This window comes from Odocoileus virginianus, unplaced genomic scaffold (assembly GCF_023699985.2).
Source record: "Odocoileus virginianus isolate 20LAN1187 ecotype Illinois unplaced genomic scaffold, Ovbor_1.2 Unplaced_Contig_33, whole genome shotgun sequence".
Lineage (NCBI taxonomy): Eukaryota > Metazoa > Chordata > Mammalia > Artiodactyla > Cervidae > Odocoileus > Odocoileus virginianus.
In genome coordinates this window covers 329,385-350,147 of record NW_027224350.1, presented here as the reverse complement: position 1 = coordinate 350,147, position 20,763 = coordinate 329,385, and the positions used below count along the sequence as shown (strand labels likewise).

The 20,763-nt window shown below is 37.5% G+C and overlaps 1 pseudogene; it reads right to left on the bottom strand.

The window, feature by feature from the left end:
• Positions 1–3,760: 3,760 nt before the first annotated feature.
• Positions 3,761–4,910, bottom strand: LOC110130882 (serine/threonine-protein phosphatase 2A 56 kDa regulatory subunit alpha isoform pseudogene; annotated as a pseudogene).
• Between the last annotated feature and the right edge of the window lie 15,853 nt (positions 4,911–20,763).

The window sequence follows — 20,763 nt, the reverse complement described above, 5'->3', positions numbered from 1 at the left end:
CCCAATGGACCCAAAGGATGCTAGCGAATAACCTCCACACAGTATTCAAGAGTGCTATGCACCATTATACATCCCCACCAATAATGTGTATGAGTTCTAATATTTTTTACATCTTCACCAATACTTGTTATCTTTGCTTTTTGTTTTTAATAATAATCATCCTAATAGATTTGAGGTGATATCCAATTGTACTTTTGATCTACATGATTAGTGATGTTGAGCAACTTGTCATATACTTGGTGGCATTCTTTTTCTTTTATTTATTTATTTTTTTTTTGGAGAAATGTCTATTGAAGTCCTTTTCTCATTTTTAATTAGATAATTTTAAATTCATTTTTATTTTTGCTACTGGGTTTTAGGAGAATTTTCTATACTTTGGATATTATCCTCTTATCAGAGAGACAGTTTGCAAGTATTTTCTCCCATTCCACAGTTTTTCACTTTACTGATCACTTTCTTTGTTGTATAGAAGCTTTTAAGCCTGGTGTAGTCTCATTTGTCTGTTTTTTTGATTTATCTCATATGTATTCATCATCAAATCCAAAAAATAAATTGCCAAGGATGATGCTAAGATACTTCTCTCCTACTTTTTTTTTCGAGAATTTTTGCAGTTTCAATTTTTAAGTTTTAATTTTTTAATCCATTTTGAGTTATTTTATGTGTATGGTGTATTTCATTCTTTGCATGTGGATATTTAGTACTCCAAAAACCATTTGTTGAGAGTATTCCCTTTCTCCCTTTGTGTGTCCTTGATGTCCATATTGAAAATCAATATGTTTAGGTTTTTTCTAGTTTCTCTATTCTTTTCCAAACTGGTCTATCTCTCTGTCTTTATGCAAGGACCATGCTGTTTTAATTACTGAGGCTTTGCAATAAATTTCAAAATTAGAAAGTGTGATACCTGTAACATTGCTGTTTATTTAAAGTTTGCTTGGTTTTTGAAGATCTTTTGTGTTTCTATGTGAATTTTGTGGGTTATTTGTTTCTGTAAAAACGTCTGGAATTTTGATAGAAAATGCAGACTGCATTAAATTTGTAGTATGATATTGAGTAATTTGTCTTTCAGTGGTATGTACATTTTAACAATATTAATCATTCTTACCTATAAATATAGTATGTCTTTCTGTGTATATGATTTTGATTTAATTCAGTTCATCAATATCTTACAGTTTTAGATGTACAAGTCTTTCACTCCCTTGTTCAGGCCTATTCCTAAATATTTCTTGATGCTATTGTAAATAGTATTGCTTTTTTATTTTCTTTTTCAGATAGTTCATTGTTAGCATATAGGATTACTTTATGACCCAACAATCTCACTTCTGAATTTATATCCAAAATAATTGAAATCAGTATCTGAAAGATATGTATGCATTCCTAGCTTCATCACAGTGCTATTCACAAAAGCCAAGATATGGAAACAACCCAAAGGTCAATTGACAAATGAAGGAGTAAATAAAATGTGGTATATACACACAATGAAATATTGTGTGTGTGCATCTGTGTGTGTGTGTGATCTGCTGTGTCCAACTCTTTGTAGTCTCATGGACTGTAGCCCTCCAGCCTCCTCTGTCTATGGAATTTTCTAGGAAAGAATGCTGCAATGGATCTTTGTGACCCAGGCATCAAACTCACATCTTTTGCATCTCCTTCATTGGTAGGTGTGTTATTTACCACTATGCCACTGTGGAAAGAACAAGGAAAAGAACACAAGTTTCTGAAAACACTAAATTATGTCAAATTTCCTATTCGGGTAAAGAAAGAACTACCTCTACTACTCTGGGGGCTTCTCTGATAGCTCAGTTGGTAAAGAACCCACCGGCAATTCAGGAGACCCCAGTTCAATTGCTGTGTTGGGAGATCCACTGGAGAACGGATAGGCTACCCACTCCAGTATTCTTGGGCTTCTCTTGTGGCTCAGCTGGTAAAGAATACACCTGCAATGCGGGAGACCTGAGTTTGATCTCTGGGTTGGGAAGATCTCCTGGAGAAGAGAAAGGCTGCTAACTACAGTATTCTTGCCTGGATAATTCCATGGGCTTGCAAAGAATTGGACATGACTGAGCTTTTCTTCTTTCCTTCCCTCTACCACCACCAAAAATAAAACAACAAAAACAAAAAGAGTCATTGTAATAAATATTAAAGAGATATTATTGCTTTATTCATTAATCAACTGTTCTTAATAAGTATATCAATAAATAATAAATACTCAAATCATATGAATATTTAGGCTCAAAATGCATATGCATGTGCACACTCATGCACACACAGAGTGAAATGTGAATAATATGAAGCTTGTTAGTCATTAAACTAAAACAAAGATTCCAAATTATAAGCCTTAAGTTAATTAAAAATGTTTATTCTTTCAAAGCAAAATTAGGTTATGTGATAATGTGTGATTCTTATGTCTTGTAGCGATCTGATCCAATAATGCACAAAATAGATTGGTGGTGATTTAGCCATTTCATTTGGAAAGCAGCTGGTATCATAATAAACACCTTTTCACTCCTTCTCACAGATGCTACCTTATAGAGTTTATCTTAGAATGAAATCAGTCAAAAGCGAGGAAAATACCAAATGCATACTCAGACTTTCAATGTAACATATTTTAAAATAAACCTGAAGAGTTGGAAGCAACCTCCAACAAGGTAAGTAATTAATTGGAAAATGTTCTTTTTTACCCACATGGATCCACACATGGTCTAAAATAATGATTTTTAGGGGCCTTTAATCGGTTGGGAAAGGGCTTGTTAAATCATTGCTAGGTGAAAATCAGAATATAAATTATACAGAGTTATCATTTCAGCTATTCAATAAATATTTATTCATATGCAAAGAGGACTAATCAGGCACACAAACAATATTATAGTGTACTATGAGTGTGGCTTTGAAATTCACTTGATGGGGAAAGATAGAATAATGGGAGGGATTAGGAAGAGAGGAAAGAAAATCAGTCTTTAGGCAATGAGTAGAGTGGAAACTGTTGCCAGGGAGACCGGTTACTAGGATCCTGAAATAGCTTAAATGAGAGTTGATGAAATTCTAAACCAAGGCAAAGGCTGAAGGGGTAAATGAAAAGGAAATATTGAGGTTACTATTTTTTAAAAGAAAGAAAAATATCAGAAAGGAGAAAGAATTCTTTTCCTTCCAAAAAAATGTTGCATGTGTCTTCTACTAAAATACGTTTAAAATATAGTATTATTTGTCAGTTACTTATTAATAAGTGCCAGGCAATTAACTTTTGTCCTTTTTTTTTATGTTGTTTTACATGGTTGTTTGAATCAGTATCCTGATTTTTTTTTTTTTTTTTTTACTTTCCCAGCTTTTATTTATAATTTGTGCTTTTAAAAGCCTGGAAATTAAGTTTTTGCTCAAATTCCAGAGTACAGTAATATATCAAAAGGAAGGCTTAGGGCAAGTAGTTCCCTCCACCATACTTTTGGGAGAGATGAAAGAAAGGATAAGAATTACACCTTAGTTTTAGTTTAGGAAATAGTCTTTTTTCCTAGGATGTAACTAAGGTCTGCAGCGATGTGAAAAGCACATTATCAAAGGGAAAAATATACAGAGCAAACTACTATGCCTATGTGCAACAAAACCAAAACCAGGATTCAAGTCATGATTCTTACCATGCCCATAATTATTTCACTCATATCACACCAATGATAAAGTTCATTCATTTCTGTGAAACTTCAGAAGTGACACATATCAATGATTAGGCAAGGGTTACAATATACTGTGGCCATGATACAGCACAGGGCTATGTTTAGTCCATATATTTTTTCATTTACAGTTGCCAGAAAAAAAATTGGCCTTTTAATTATATTATACTGATGAGGTTTGTTTCATAATTTTTACATATTTCAAAAAAGTGTACAAAACCGCCTAGCCAACAGAGGTGGCAGGCTTTTTTTTTAATTCATCATTTGTATTGCTGAGAATACTGTGCATGTTGTAAGCACTATTCTGCTTTTCTAGAGCTTTCTTCAGCTTTAGCTCTTCCAATTTTTTTCCATAATTCTTCTCGTTCCAATTCCTTCTTTTTCTCCCTTTGTCTCTCAGCTTTGTATGAGCTAGTAAGGTCATCGAAAAGCTTGCCGTTCATCTCCATGAGGGTTTTCAGCACATTGTACACCAGCGCTACAATGGTCGGATTCCAGTGTTCTTTGGAGATTTTGTACAAACTACCAAACATAATGGGCAGAATTTTATCAATATTCTCCTCAATCAAACTAAGAATATATTCATTGTTCCAGAAGTACAGTGCCCTTTCTGCAACCTGAAAATGAGAACTGGATACACACTTGGATATCTGCTTAAAAAGAGGCTCTTCAATTTTTTTGAATTGTGTTGGTTCAATGACATCTAAGATTTCTTCAATTTCTCCTAAAAACATCACCTCTTTCTGACTGCATGTTTTTGGTCAAAATTTCAGCAATCTTCTGATCACGGGTTCTGTTAGCGTTGTATCTTTCTCCAGGAACTGTACAACACAGTAGGCTAGCTGAGCATGAAACAAAGCTAATCCTTTTGCAGTATGCATAGGAATAAGAACCTTCATTAGAAATTGTTTATGTTCTGCTTTCAGTGGCAATGCAAAGCCATTGATAATACTTCCTAAAATTTCAAGGAGTTCAGCAACACCATTGAAATGTTCTGTTTCATATATAAACCTGAGGAATATGTTGTTAATTTGTTTTCTGATGAATGCTCTTAATCCAAGAAATTTCCCATAAATTCGATGTAGAACAGTCTTCAGGAAGTCACGTTCTCTGGGATCTTCACTATCAAAAAGCTCCAGGAGCTTTAAAAAAAATCTGTTGTACAAATTTCTGATCAATGTATCGCTTTGCAATGCTAGGTTGGAAATCAGGGCTCTCCAAAAATCTCAAGAAGAATTCATACACCAACATGCACTGTGGCCGTAATTTTTGTAGTCTGAGGTGTGACAGCAAAACCAGTGTGATTTTTTTTCCTTCCTCAGAATTTCACAGATAGAAGATTTATTACCACAGATCTTAGCAACGTCAGCATATGCTTTTTTTCTTGCTTTATTCAATTGAGAACTTTCACCTTTTCCTTAAAGCACTTTACAGCTTCTCTCTGGCATCCCTAAAGGTTATTGTTTAGTCGCTAAGTTGTGTCCAGCTCTGCGACCCGTGGACTGTAGTCCACCAGGCTCCTCTGTCCATGGGATTTCCAGGCAGGAATATTGGAGTGGGTTGCCATTTCCTTCTCCCAGTATCCTGATTTTGAAGAGGATATGACTAAGATGGGGAAGATTTTCTAATATCACATTGCCTGTGAATGGGATCCCTAGAATTCCTACCACATATCAACCCAAACTTAGATGCTGAACTCCATTCCTAGTGCCTGAACAATGGGTGGAAGGATATACAGACCTGGACAAATCCTGAAACTCACTCTTTCTCTCTCTGAATCTCTTTCCTTGTTCTTTTATGTAATTGAATTACTAGAATCTTTCACCTCCTTCAAGCTGCTTATTTTGGAGATTGGGTTCTGCAGCACTTCTCTCTCTGTGGAAGGTGAACAGCTCACAGACATTCAAAATGAAGGCATCTGAGTTGCCTCCCAGTTAAAGTGAAAAAGAGAATGGAGACCAGGTTTTCACCCTTAAAATATTTGTTGGGGATGGGTGAGGAGAGCTGAGAAGTGGGAGGAGGTTGTGTGTGTGTGTGTGTATCCTCAATCATGCCCGACTCTTTGTGACCCCATGGACTGTAGCCCGCCAGGCTCCTCTGTCCATGGGGTTCTCCAGACAAGAATACTGGAGTGGGATGCCATATTTTTCTTCATGGGCCCTTCCGACCAGGGGATTGAACTCGTGACTTAGTGTCCTCTGCATTGGCAGGCAGATTCTATACCATTGAGCCCCCGGGATGTGTGAGAAGAGTTTTCAAGTGGGAGGAGGTAGTAGTGGATCTAAAAGAAGAGGTAGAATTGGGTCTCATTTCTGCAGGCAAGGAAGAAGCATAGATTCCTGGGAATTCTGCAGTCTATACATGGGTAGAAGTTGGCAGGAGGGAGACTGACCTAGGAGAGTATGCTACAAGACCAGTAGGAGAAGAACACAGGAAGCAGGAGCTGCATTACAGAAATGAGCAGTTAAAGAAAGACAGAAAGAGACAATGCAACACACACAAGAGGCATTGAGAAGATTATTAGATGAGAATTCTCTTGGAATCAGAGTCATGGGGTCATAAAAATGTTCTGTTTTCTTTCCCATTGATAAACTATTCAGTTCAGTTCAGTCGCTCAGGCATGTCCGACTCTTTGAGACCCCATGTACTGCAGCATGCCAGGCCTCCCTGTCCATCACCAACACCCAAAGTTCACTCAAACTCATGTCCATTCAGTCCGTGATGCCATCCAACCATCTCATCCTCTGTCATCCCCTTCTCCTCCCACTTTCAACCTTTCCCATAGCTTTGACTACACGGACCTTTGCTAGCAAAGTAATGTCTCTGCTTTTTAATATGCTGTCTAGGTTGGTCATAACTTTTCTTCCAAGGAGTAAGCGTCTTTAAATTTCATGGCTGCAGTCACAATCTGCAGTGATTTTGGAGCCCCACCCACTCACCCCCCAAAAAAGTCTATCACTGTTTCCTACCTATTTGCCATGAAGTTATGGGACCAGATGCCATGATCTTCAGTTTTCTGAATGTTGAGTTTTAAGCCAGTTTTTTCACTCTCCTCTTTCACTTTCATCAGGAGGCTCTTTAGTTCTTCTTCACTTTCTGCCATAAGGGTGGTGTCATCTGTATATCTGAAATTATTGATATTTCTCCCAGCAATCTTGATTCCAGCTTGTGCTTCATCCAGCCTAGCATTTCTCATGATGTACTTTGTATATAAGTTAAATAAGCAGGGTGACAATATACAGCCTTGCCATACTCCTTTCACTATTTATTTCCCAATACAATTTAGAGTTATAAATAAATAAAAGTATATACTATTTGTATAAAGATGAACTGAAACCCAGTGAGCTGATTTGCTCCATTGTGTGAGCTTTCTCACACAATGACAAACTCAACAGCACTATCTTGGTCTCCACCAAGATGACACCACCCTTATGGCGGAAAGTGAAGGGGAACTAAAGAGCCCCTTGATGAAAGTGAAACAGGAGAGTGAAAAAACTGGCTTAAAACTCAACATTATAAAAACTAAGATCATGGCATCCGGGTCCATCATTTCATGAAAAATAGATGAGGAAACAATGGAAACAGTGACAGACTTTTTCTTGGGTTCCAAAATCACTGCAGATGGTGCCTGAAGCCATGAAATTAAAAGATGCTTGGAAGAGAAAGATCCTTGGAAGAAAAGCTATAACCAACCTTGACAGCTTACTAAAAATCAGGAACATTACTTTGCCAACAAAGGTCCATCTAGTCAAAGCTATGGTTTTTCTAGTAGTCATGTATGGATGTGAGAGTTGGACTATAAAGAAAGCTGAGCACTGAAGAATTGATGCTTTTGAACTGTGGTGTTGGAGAAGACTCTTGAGAGTCCCTTGGACTGCAAGGAGATCCAACCAGTCAATCCTAAAGGAAACCAGTCCTGAATATTCATTGAAAGCATTGATGCAGAAGCTGAAACTCCAATACTTTGGACACCTGATGCAAAAAAACTGACTCATATGAAAAGACTCTGATGCTGGGGAAGATTGAAGTCAGGAGGAGAAGGGGGCGACAGAGGATGAGATGTTTGGATGGCATCGCTGACTCAATGAACATGAGTTTGAGCAAGCTCTGGGAGTTGGTGATGGACAGGGAGGCCTGGTGTGCTGCAGTCAATGGGGTTAGAGAGTCAGACTCAACTGAATGACTGACTGAACTGATCTTATCTTGGTCTCTAGATCCACCCAGGATCTCACCTCTTTCCTACAACTGGTCATCTTGTCACTGCTTCCCCTGCAGGTATTTGCTCTTGAATCTTTTGAGTTTATGTGACATTAACAGGGTCCTTCCTTCTGGCACTCATGTGACACTAACCAGGGTCCTTTCCTATGGTAATGACCTTTAAGGTTGGCATTCTGTTCAAAGTGTACATAACTGCCTGAACTCTATATCTAAGCTGACAATGCAGTCAGTGTGTGTGTGTGTGTGTGTGTGTGTGTGTGTCTGTTAGTCACTTAGTTGTGTCTGACTCTGCAACCCTATGAACTGTAGCTAGTCAGGCTCCTCTGTCCATGGGATCCTTCAGGCAAGAATACTGGAGTCGGTTGCCATTTCCTTCTCCAGGAGATTTTCCTAACCCAGGGATTGAACCCAAGTCTTCTGCATTGAAGAAGTCACCATCAGAGGCACCAGGGAACCCCAATGTAGCCTAGAAAAAGGCAATTATATATGAAGCAGTAGAATAGATTACAAAAGGCTGACAATTTATAAATAATGTAATATGTAAGAAATAGTGATAAAGTTAACAGGCAAAATTTTTAAATGAGGGAAGATTGACCCCACAAGTGTTCAACATGTGGTTACCATCTCAACCCTATCAATAAGCAAAAGAGAAACAAAGCAAAGAAACACACTTTTAAAAAGTAATACAGAGAGACAAAGATAATTCAGAGAGATTTTGTACATTATCAGATTGTCAGCCTCACTAGTTGTAAAATACACTTATTTAGAAATATGTGACAAATGTAATATAACATTCTTTATATATCAATTTCATTTCTGGGAATACATACATTAATCATTCTAAAATAAGAATGTATATTTGTGGCAATTAATGGTAGAAAAATTTCAGAAAAAATCCTTAATAGTTATACATAAGAAATGTTTTAAATAAATGATGCCTAGTTAACAGTGCATGAGATATTAATATGGAGATACACTTTCAGTATTAAAAGTGGTATGAGATGTATAAATATATTATCTCACTATTTTCTCAGTATACACATGTGAAGTAGTTTGAGAAACATACAAACTAAATTATGATTGTAAAGGGGCTTTCCTGATAGCTCAGTTGGTAAAGAATCTGCTTGCAGTGCAGGAGACCCTGGTTCAATTCCTGGGTTGGGAAGATCCCCTGGAGAAGGGAAAGGCTACCCACTCCAGTATTCTGGCCTGGAGAATTCCATGGACTGTATAGTCCATGGACTCAAAGAGTCAGATATGACTGAGCAACTTCCATTCATTAATTCATGGTTATAAAAAAAGAAATGGATTTAGTGGAGTATTTTCTATGTACATACATCTGTGTAGTCTTAATTGTATCTACTTTAAATTAATACCTTTAAATTCATAAATGTAATTCAGTATTTTTTATTGAATAAAGAAAAATAAACACTTAAAATGAGAAAACACAGAAACAATTCACAACCAAAATATAAACAATAAGTATAAGAAAAATGTTTGACCTTCCAGGGAATTAAACAAATTCAGCATCTCAAAGTGACAGCCATTTCCACATAAACAACAATCAAGACTTTTTTAATGTACTGAAAAGTTGATAAGACAACATATATTTTGCATCTCTGAGAATCAATTAGGTAAACCTTAGAAATTACATTAAATACCTTCTTTTCCTGAGAAATTTCACATTCCAGAATCAGTATGACGAAAACAATGAGTTTAGACAACAATTTTTAAAAAGAATGTTTATCAATGTGTTTCTTACCACTTTAAAAAATTAACAAGTCAATAAACAGTATATCATAAAATAATGTTAAGTGATGCTTTCATAAAATGTTTTGAGTCATTAAAGTCTAGCAATCTAGACAGCATCAGAATATGGTGTATTAAACAAGACATAAGAGTGGACAACACCTGTTAGAATTACACAGAGTAGGCAAGATAGAAAGAGTCAACTTCATTATTGTTATTTTAAGGTTTTCAGCTGGGATCAAGATTCTTTTCTAACAGAAACAACTTACTCAAGAACCCCTTGCTCTATGATTCAGAAATATGAGTTTACCTGTGTCCCTTCCATTCACATAAACCTTCAACTAGACACTAGTATGACATACAAAATAAGACATTTCAGAGAAATCATAGAAAATAAATTGCGTTTGGAAACCTCAGTTCAGAAAGAGGAGAAAGATGCAACTACTGCCCACTGATAGCATTATTTCAGAACTAAAGTGTTTAAAGTAAAATCATATATAACTACTATTTGTCCATAAAATTACTGTATTTATATGAAAAAGGCAAACAAAAAGCAAGCTAACTGTTCCCCAACAAAGTTACCTTGGAGGTCTTCATTCATCATTTGATTTCTGAGTGTAAGTAATCCACAGGAGGCTAGTGGTAAGTTACATGAGATAGTGGAATTTCCAGATTTTATTTGATTAATTCTGACCTAAAGTCCATAAAATGACTTACATTCAGCAGAACCAAATGTAGAAAAGATTGTTGAAAAATCCAGTTTCTCTGAATAAAAACATGTCGTGAGAAGGATCAGTACTGATGTGGGAATGGTACAGTTCTTTGATTGGCTTTTAATTCTAAAGCACACTGTGACCTAAAGCCCCTCGATTTGCATTCCAGTTGGAAAATAAACCCAAATTAAGAACAATAGGGCATTTGCCTTTTCAGAAGCCTTCAAGGATTTTCAATAATCAAAACTGACAGTAAATTTATTAACATTGCTTCTTCATTTTGACAAAAATAGTGAGATAGAAGTAGATAAAACATAGGTTTTTCTGTGGGGTTTCAGCTTATAAATGAACTGAAAGTGTTTAACTGATAAACAAAACAGCAAAAATTTTGTGTCTCAAGCTGCAAATCCATGTGCAGAAACTACTCAGGAAACATCATCTGAAAAGATTAGAATTAAAAGAGCATGGAATGAAAATAATCCTACCACAATTCATGGAGCATTGGGCAGAATGCATGGAAAGTTATTCTTCAGTTGTTGGGGCCAGTTAGATCTAGACTGGGTGTGCTGATCTGATCTACCCTAACAAACTCTTAAAAATCTAATAAATAAGTAAAATTAAGTAGAGACAATCCCTGACTTATGATGATTAGATATAAAATGTTTTGACTTTACAATGGTGCAAAAGCAACATACGGTGAGTAGAAACAATACTTTGAATTTTGAATGATCTTTTCCTGGGCTAGCAATACAGTATTTGTTCATGGTGTTGGGCAGTCATGTGCTTACACAGGTAAATAATTGATACACTCACCACCACTCTGTGTACCCACGCAACCATTCTGTTTTTTTCATTTTAAGTATGGTTTTAGTAAATCATATGAGATTCTTAAAACTTTATTTTAAAATATGTTTTGTATGATTTTTGTCCAACTGAAAGACTGATGCTGAAACTGAAACTCCAATACTTTGGCCACCGCACGCGAAGAGTTGACTCATTGGAAAAGACCCTGATGCTGGGAGGGATTGGTGGCAGGAGGAGAAGGGGATGACAGGATGAGATGCCTGGATGGCATCACCGACTCTGTGGACATGAGTTTGAGTAAACTCCGGGAGTTCATGATGGACAGGGAGGCCTGGAGTGATGCGATTCATGGGGTCACGAAGAGTCAGACATGACTGAAGCAACTTAGTAGCAGCAGCAGCAGTACCATTTTCCTAGCTTCAACATGTTTTTCTCAGTATACAGCATTTACCTTTCTTTTTCTGACTTACTTTACTCTGAATGACAGACTCTAGGTACATCCATGTCTCTAGAGAAAAGCCCTATTAATTCCTTTTAGTGGCTGAGTAATAGTCCATTGTGTGTGTGTACCATACTTCATTGTACATTCCATCTCTCTTTGGACTTTTAGGTTGTTTCCATGTCCTGTATACTGTAAATAGTGCTGCAGTGAATATTGGGGTACATGTGTCTTTTGAATTATGATATTCTCAGGATACATGCCCAGGAGAACCAGATGGAACTGCGCATGGAACAACAGACTGGTTCCAAGTTGGGAAAGAAGTATGTCAAGGCTGTATATTGTCACCCTGCTTATTTAACTTATAGGTAGAGTACATCATGCAAAATGTCAGGCTGGATGAAGCACAAGCTGGAATCAAGATTGCTGGGAGAAATACCAATAACCTCAGAAATGCAGATGACACCACTCTTATGGCAGAAAGTGAAGAGGAACTCTTGATAACATAAAAGAGGAGAGTGAAAAAGTTTACTTAAAACTCAACATTCAAAAAACTAAGATCATGGTATCTGGTCACTTCACTTCATGGCAAATAGATGGGGAACAATGGAAACAGTGGCAGACTTTATTTTCTTTGGCTCCAAAACCATTGCAGATGGTGACTGAAGCCATCAAATTAAAGGACACTTGCTCCTTTAGAAGAAGGACACTTCTTCTAAAGAAAAGCTATGATCAACCTAGACAGCATATTAAAAATCAGGGACATTACTTAGCTGGCAAAGGTCCATTTAGTCAAAGCTATGGCTTTTCCAGTAGTCATGTATGTATGTGAGAATTGGATCATAAAGAAAGCTGAGTGAAAAAAATTGATGCTTTTGAATTGTGGTGTTGGAGAAGACTTCTGAGAGTCCCTTGGACAGCAAGGAGGTCAAACCAGTTAATCCTAAAGGAAATCAGTCCTGAATATTCATTGGAAGGAATGATACTGAAGTTCCAATACTTTGGCCACCTGATGCTAAGAACTGACTCATTGGAAAAGACCCTGATGCTAGGAAAGATTAAAGGCAGGAGGAGAAGGAGGATGGCAGAGGATAAGATGGTTGGATAGCATCACTGACTCAATGGACATGAGTTTGAGCAAGCTCTGGGAATCGGTGATGGACTGAGATGCCTGGGGTGCTACAGTCCATGTGGTCACAAGGAGTTGGACATGGCTGAGTGACTGAAGTGAACCGAACTGGTGCCCAGGAGTAGGATTGCTGTGTCATATGGTAGTTTTTAAGGAACCTCCATACTGTTCTCCACAGTGGCTGTATCAATTTACATTCCCATCAACAGTGCAAGAGGGTTCCCTTTCCTCCACACCCTCTCCAGCATTTATTATTTGCAGTCTCTTTGATAATAGCCATTTCTGACTGGTGTGTGGGGTTACATCATTATTGTTTTGATTTGCATTCCTCAAACACTTAGTGATGTTCAGCATTTTTCCGTGTGTCTCTTGGCAAATGGTATGTCTTCTTTAGAGAGATGTCTGTTTAGTTCTTCCACCTATTTGTTGAGTGGATTTCTTGTTTGTTTGTTTGTTTTTTGAATATTGAGCTCCATGAGCTGTTTGTATATTTTGGAGATTAATGCTTTGTTTGATGCTTCACTGGCAAATGTTTTCTCCCATCCTGAGCATTGTCTTGTTTATGGCTTCTTTTGGAGTAGAAAAGCTTTTAAGTTTAATTAGGTTCCATTTGTTTATTTTTGTTTTTATTTTCATTACTCTAGGAGGTGGATCAAAAAAAAAAAAAAAGATCTTGCTGTGGTTTATGTCAAAAAGTGTTTTCCTTAGGTTTTCCTCTAAGAGTTTTATAATGTTCAGCCTAATGTTAGGTCTGGCATGCTGCAGTCCATAGGGTTGCAAAGAGTCAGACATGACTGAGAGACTGAACTGGATGTTAGGTCTTTAATTCATTTTGAGTTTATTTTTGTGTATGATATTAGGTAGTGTTCTAATTTCAACCTTTTACATGTAGCTGCACTTATTTGTCAGCACTACTTATTGAAGAGGCTATCTTTTCTCTGTTATACATTCTTGCTTCCTTTATCATAGATTAGGTGACTATAGGTGTATAAATTCATCTTTGGGCTTTCTTATATTTTGCCATTGCTGTATATTTCTGTTTTTGTGCCAGTACCATACTACTTGATTACTGTAGATTTCTAGTATAGTTTGAAGTTTGGGAAACTGATTCCTCCAGCTGCTTTTCTTTCTATGATTACCTTAGCAGTTTAGGATCTTTTGTGTTTCTACACAAACTGAAAAAATTTTGTTCTGATTCAGTGAAGAATGTCTTATTCATCTGATAAGAATTGCATTGACTCTGTAGATTGCTTTAGGTAGTATGCTCATTTTCACAATGTTGATACTTCCAGTGCAAAAACATGGTTTATTTCTCCATTTGTTTGTATCAAATCTTTGATTTTGTTCATCAGTGTCTTATAGTTTTCTAAGTACAGGTCTTTTGACTCCTTAGGTATTTTTATTCCTAGATATTTTATTCTTTTATGTTCAATAGTAAATGGGATTGTTTCTTTAATTTCTCTTTCTGGTTTTTCATTGTTAGTGTATAAGAATGCAAGAGATTTCTGTGTATTAATTTTGTATCCTATAACTTTACCAAATTCATTGATTATCTCCAATAATTTTCTGGGGGCATCTTTTAGGATTTTCTATGTGTAGTATACTGTCATCTCTGAAGAGTGACAGTTTTGCCTTTTCTTTTCCAATTTGTATCCTTTTTATTTATTTGTTTTTTCTTCTCTGAGGGCCTTGGATAGGCCTTCCAAAACTATGTTGAATAAGAGTGGTGAGAGTTGACATCCTTGACTCGTTCCTGATCTTAGGAATAAGACTCATTTCACACGCTAGTAAAGTAATGCTCAAAATTCTCCAAGCCAGGCTTCAGCAATACGTGAACCATGAACTTCCAGATATTCAAGCTGGTTTTAGAAAAGGCAGAGGAACCAGAGATCAAATTGCCAACATCTGCTGGATCATGAAAAAAGTAAGAGAATTCCAGAATAACATCTATTTCTGCTTTGTTGACTATGCCAAAGCCTTTAGCTGTGTGGGTCACAATAAACTGTGGAAAATTCTGAAAGTGATGGGAATACCAGATCACCTGACCTGCCTCTTGAGAAACCTGTATGCAGGTCAGGAAGCAACAGTTAGAACTGGACATGGACCAACAGACTGGTTCCAAATAGGAAAAAGAGTACGTCAAGGTTGTATATTGTCACCCTGCTTATTTAACTTATATGCAGAGTACATCAGTATAAATAGTGTCAGACTTTATATTTTTGGGCTCCAAAATCACTGCAGATGGTGATTGCAGCCATGAAATTAAAAGACGCTTACTCCTTGGAAGGAAAGTTATGACCAACCTAGATAGCATATTAAAAAGCAGAGACATTACTTGGCCAACAAAGGTCCATCTGGTCAAGGCTATGTTTTTTCCAGTGGTCATGTATGGATGTGAGAGTTGGACTGCGAAGAAAGCTGAGTGCCGAAAAATTGATGCTTTTGAACTATGGTGTTGGAGAAGACTCTTGAGAGTCCCTTGGACTGCAAGGAGATCCAACCAGTCCATCCTAAAGGAGATTAGTCCTGGGTGTTCATTGGAGGGACTGATGCTGAAGCTGAAACTCCAATACTTTGGCCACCTCATGTGAAGAGTTGACTCATTTGAAAAGACCCTGATGCTGGGAGGGATTGGGGACAGGAGGAGAAGGGGACAACAGAGGATGAGATGGCTGGATGGCATCACCGACTCGATGGGCATGAGTTTGAGTAAACTCTGGGAGTTGGTGATGGACAGGGAGGCCTGGCATGCTGCGATTCATGGGGTCACAAAGAGTCAGACACGACTGAGCAACTGAACTGAACTGAACTGATGTATAGGTTTCCATGCTACTCTCTCTATTCATCCTAACTCCTCCTTCCTTCCACTCGAGGTTCATAAGGAAATGCTTTCTGGTGGGAGAGGGATTTTTTTTTTTTTTTAAATCATAAATGAGTGTTGAAGTTTGCCAAAACATTTTGGGTAATCATATGCTTTTTTTAAATTTTTTTTTCCATTTATTTTTATTAGTTGGAGGCTAATTACTTTACATCATTGCAGTGGTTTTTGTCATACATTGAAATGAATTAGCCATGGATTTACATGTATTCCCCATCCCGGTCCCCCCCTCCCACCTCCCTCTCCACCCAATCCCTCTGGGTCTTCCCAGTGCACCAGGCCCGAGCACTTGTCTCATGCACCCAACCTGGGCTGGTGATCTGTTTCACCCTAGATAATATACATGTTTCGATGCTGTTCTCTTAAAACATCCCACCCTCGCATTCTCCCAGAGTCCACAAGTCTGTTCTATACATCTGAGTCTCTTTTTCTGTTTTGCATATAGGGTTATCATATGCTTTTTTAAATGTAGTTTTAAAATAGACTTTAAAAATAGGCTTTAAAATAAATCTATGTTTATTTTTAATTGAAGTATAATTTCTTTACAGTATTATGTTGGTTTCTTCCATATATCAACATGAGTCAGCCATAGGTATGCATATGTTCCCTCCCTTTTGAAACTCCCTCCCACTTCCCACTATATTCCCACCCCTCTAGGTTGTCACAGAGCCCTGGTTTGAGTTCCCTGAGTCATACAGCAAATTCTCCCTAGCTATCTATTTACACAATGTAGTGTATATATTTCCATGCTACTTTCTCAATTCATCCCACCCCCTCACTCCTCCCATCCTCCTGTGTCCATAAATCTATTCTCTATGTCTGCATCTCTATTGTTTCCTGAAAATAGGTTCATCAGTACCATCATTCTAGATTTCATATATATGCATTAATATATGATATTTGCTTTTCTCTTTCTGACTTACTTCACTTTGTATAATAGGCTCTAGGTTCATCCACCTCACCAACACTGACTCAAATGTGTTCCTTTACATGACCAGTACTCCACTGTATATATGTACACAACTTTCCTAGTAGCTCAGTTGGTAAAGAGTCTGCCTGCAATGCAGGAGATCCTGGTTTAATTCCTGGTTTGGAAGATCCTCTAGAAAAGGGATAGGCTCCACACTCCAGTATTCTTGGACTTCCCTGGTGGCTCAGCTGGTTAAGAATCCACCTGCAATGCGAGACACCTGGGTTTGATCCCTGGGATGGGAAGATACCCTGGAGAAGGGAACTGCTACCCACTCAGTATTCTGGCCTGGAGATTTCCATGGACTGTATAGTCCATGGGGTCACAAAGAGTCAGACACAACCAGTTGACTTTCACTTTCACCACAACTTCTTCTTCCATTCACCTGTCCATGGTCATCTTGCTTACTTCCATGTCCAAGCTATTGTAAATAGTGCTGCAATTAACACTGGGGTACATGTGTCTTTATTAATTATGGCTTGCTCAGGGTATATGCCCAGTAGTGAGATTGTTGGGTCATATGGTAGTTTTATTCCTAGTATTTTAAGGAATATCCATATTGTCCTCCACAGTGGCTGTATGAATTTGCATCCTCACTAAGAGTGAAAGAGGGTTCCCTTTTCTCCACATCCTCTCCAGGCATGTATTATTTGTAGATTTTTTGATGGTGGCCATTATGACTGGTGTGAGGTAATATCTCTTTGCAGTTTTGATTCATATTTCTCTAATAATGAGTGATATTGAGCATCTTTTCTTGTGTTTATTAACCATTGGTATATCTTCTTTGGAGAAATGTCTGTTTAGGCCTTTTGCCCACTTTTTGATTGGGTTGTTTGTTTTTCTAGTGTTAGTACATATATACATGGAATATTACTCAGGCATTTAAAAAGAATGCATTTGAATCCATTCTAATGAAGTGGATGAAACTGGAGCCTATTATACAGAGTGAAATAAGTCAGAAAAAAAACACCAATACAGTATATTAACACATATATATGAAATTTAGAAAGATAACCTATATGCGATAACCCTATATGCGAGACAGCGAAAGAGACACAGATGTATAGAACAGTCTCTTGGACTCTGTGGGAGAAAGTGAGGGTGGGGTGATTTGAGGAAAATAGCATTGAAACATGTATATTATCATATATGAAACAAGTCACTAGTCCAGTTTTGATGCATGAGACAGGGTGCTCAGGGCTGGTGCACTGGGATGACCCAGAGGGATGGGATGGGGAGGGAGGTGGGAGGGGGGTTCAGGATGGGGAACACATGTACACCCATGGCTGATTCATGTAAATGTATGGCAAAACCCACTACAATGTTGTAAAGTAATTAGCCTCCAATTAAAATAAATAAATTATAAAAAATGAGCTACTTATATATTTGGAAATTAATCCTTTGTCAATGGCTTCAGTTGCTATTATTTTCTCCCATTTTGAGGGTTGTCTTCATCTGTTTATAGTTTCCTTTGCTGTGCAAAATCTTTTAAGTTTAATTAGATCCCATTTGTTATTTTTGTTTTTATTTTCATTACTCTGGGAGGTGGGCTTCCCTTGTGGCTCAGCTGGTAAAGAATCTGCCTGGAATGCAGGAGACTTGGGTTCAATCCCTGGTCTTGGGAAGATCCCTTGGAGAAGGGAAAGACTACCCACTCCAGTATTCTGGCCTGGAGAATTCCATGGACTCCATGGAGTCACAAAGAGTTGGACATGATTGAGTGACTTTCACTTTCACTCTAGGAGGTGGGTCACAGAGCACTTTGCTGTGATTTATATCATAGAATGTTTTGTCTATGTTTTCCTCTAAGAGCTTTATAGTTTCTGGCCTTATATGTAGGTCTTTAATAAATTTTGAGTTTGTTTTTGTATATGCCATTAGAAAGATTTCTAATTTGATTCTTTTATACATAGCTGTCCATTTTCCCATCACTGCTTATTGAAGAGACTCTCTTTGCTGATTGCATATTCTTGCTTCCTGTGTCAAAGATAAGGTGTCCACATGTGTGTGGGTTTATCTGTGAGCATTCTTTTTTGTTCTATTTGGTCTGTATCTCTGTTTCTTTTTTTTCCAGTACCATATGTTCTTGAAGACTGTAGGTTTCTAGGATCATATGGTTTTTATTTTTTAATTTGTTAATATGGTATATCAGACTTACTTATTTGCCTATATCAAAGAATGTTTGCACTCCTGTGTGAAATCCCACTCAATGATGGCATATGATCGTTTCTTAAAAATTAACTTGTTTTAATTGGAGGATAATTACTTTACAATGTTGTGCTTTCGCCATACATTGACAGGAGTCAGCCATGAAATACACATGTGTTCCCCTATCCTGAGCCCTTCTCCCATCTCTCTCCTCATCCCATCCCTCTGGGTTGTCCCAGAGCACCAGCTTTTAGGGCCCTGCTTCATGCAATGAATTTGCACTGGTCATCTATTTTACATATGGTAGTATACATGTTTAAATGCTATTCTCTCAAATCACCACAAACTCACCTTCTCCTACATAGTCCAAAAGTCTGTTTTTTACATTTGTGTCTGTTTTGCTGCCTTGCATACAGAATAGTCATTACCATCTTTCTAAATTCCATATATATGCATTAATATACTGTATTGGTGTTTCTCTCTCTGACTTACTTCACTGTATATAATAGACTCCAGTTTCACTGACCTCATTAGCACTGGCTCAAATACATTATTTTTTATAGCTGAGTAATATTCCATTGTATATGTACCACAACTTCTTTATCCATTCATCTGCCTATGGACATCTAGGTTGCTTCCATATCCTAGCTATTGTAAACAGTGCTTCAATGAACATTGGGGTACATGTGTCTCTTTCAATTCTGACTTCCTCCGTGTGTATAACCACCAGTGCAGTTGCTGGGCCAGATGCCAGTTCTATTTCCAGTTTTGTAAGGAATCTCCACACTGTTCTCCATAGTGGCTGTGCCAGTTTGCATTCCCACCAACAATGTAAGAGAGTACTGTTCTCCATAGTGGCTGTGCCAGTTTGCATTCCCACCAACAATGTAAGAGAGTTACCTGTTCCCCACACCCTCTCCATCATTTATTGTTTTTAGAGATTTTGGTGGTGACCAAAACTCAGAATGACCAGCATGAGATGATACCTCTTTGTGTGTTTTTTTTTTTTTTTTTCATTTTCCTTATACATTTTATAAATAATATGCTGACTCATAGGAGAAAATGGGGACTCATTGTGGTTTTGATTTGCATTTCTCTGATAATGAAAACTTTGGGTTTTCCAGTAGTCATGTATGGATGTGAGAGGTTGACTATAAAGAAGGCTGCATGGAAGAACTGATGCTTTTATTTATTTATTTATTTTAATTTTTTTTCCATTTATTTTTATTAGTTGGAGGCTAATTACTTTACATCATTGCAGTAGTTTTTGTCATACATTGAAATGAATTAGCCATGGATTTACATGTATTCCCCATCCCGGTCCCCCCTCCCAGGTTTGGTGCATGAGACAAGTGCTCGGGCCTGGTGCACTGGAACTGATGCTTTTAAACTGTGGTGTTGGAGAAGACTCTTGAGAGTCCCTTGGACAGCAAGGAGATCAAATCAGTTCACCCTAAAGAATATCAGTCCTGATTATTCATTGGAAGGACTGATCTTGAAACTGAAACTCAATACTTTGGTCACCTGATGTGAAGAGCTGACTCATTTGAAAAGACTCTGATGCTGGGAAAGATTGAAGGTGGGAGGAGAAGGGGATGACAGAGGATGAGATGGTTGGATGGCATCACTGACTTAATGGACATGAGTTTGAGTAAGCTCTGGGAGTTGGTGATGGACAGGGAAGCCTGGCATACTGCAGTCCATGGGGTCGCAAAGAGTCGGACATGACTGAGCGATTGAACTGAGCTGAACTGAATAATGAGTGATGTGGAACATCTTTTCATATGTTTATTGGCCATCCGTATGTCTTCTTTGGAGAAATGTCTGTTCAGTACTTTGGCTCAATTTCTGATTATGTTGTTCATTTTTCTAGTATTGAGCTGCATGAGCTGATTGTATGTTTTGGAGATTAATTCTTTGTCAGTTGTTTCATTTGCTATTATTTTCTCCTATTTTGATGGCTGACTTTTCCCATTACTTATGGTTCCCTTCACTGTGCAAAAGCTTTTAAGTTTAATTAGGTCCCAATTGTTTATTTCTGTTTGTTGATTTTTTT